Raw genomic sequence first — 622 nt, 5'->3', positions numbered from 1 at the left:
ACTCAAGGTTTGCCCCTTGCCTTGCTAAAGGTACGAGACTTCTGGTCCACGAATGTGGGCGTGGGTTCGAATCCCACTTCTGACACAAATTTTTGTTCCTTTTTGTTTTGTGGTCTTTTTTCATACACTAAAAGTTATTTGACTCCTGATAGAAATATGCATATACCTTTTTTTTTTCTCGACTGTACGAGGTATTTCTGCTAGCTTCAGTATATTACTTGTTTTTACAGCCTTATGTCGACCTTTTTTCGTGCTTCAAAAGTCTTATGCCGTAAACTGAATGAATGAAACACTGTTAAGCTAGACATAAAAATTATAATTGACACTGAAAACCCAAGGCAAAATTGATCTCGCAAATAATGTGTGATTGTTTTACACAGCTTCTTTAATGTAGGTGACCAGCACGCCATACAATCCACACGTAAACAAGGTTGTCATTTTCATCTTTTAATAACCTATACGTCATAACCGAGTGCATCCAATTTGCAATGCTTCACACTCTGATAAAAGGGTGAACACAGAAAAAATAATTAAGAGGTCGGAGTATTCCAAGAAATATTTACATGGTGCCTAAATTTCCCCAGACGGGTGCCCCACATCAAAGACGACTCTGGAAGCTTAT

Source organism: Ixodes scapularis, unplaced genomic scaffold, assembly GCF_016920785.2.
Source record: "Ixodes scapularis isolate PalLabHiFi unplaced genomic scaffold, ASM1692078v2 PGA_scaffold9__187_contigs__length_104089568, whole genome shotgun sequence".
NCBI classification, from domain to species: Eukaryota; Metazoa; Arthropoda; class Arachnida; order Ixodida; family Ixodidae; genus Ixodes; species Ixodes scapularis.
This window is presented reverse-complemented; position numbering follows the sequence as displayed.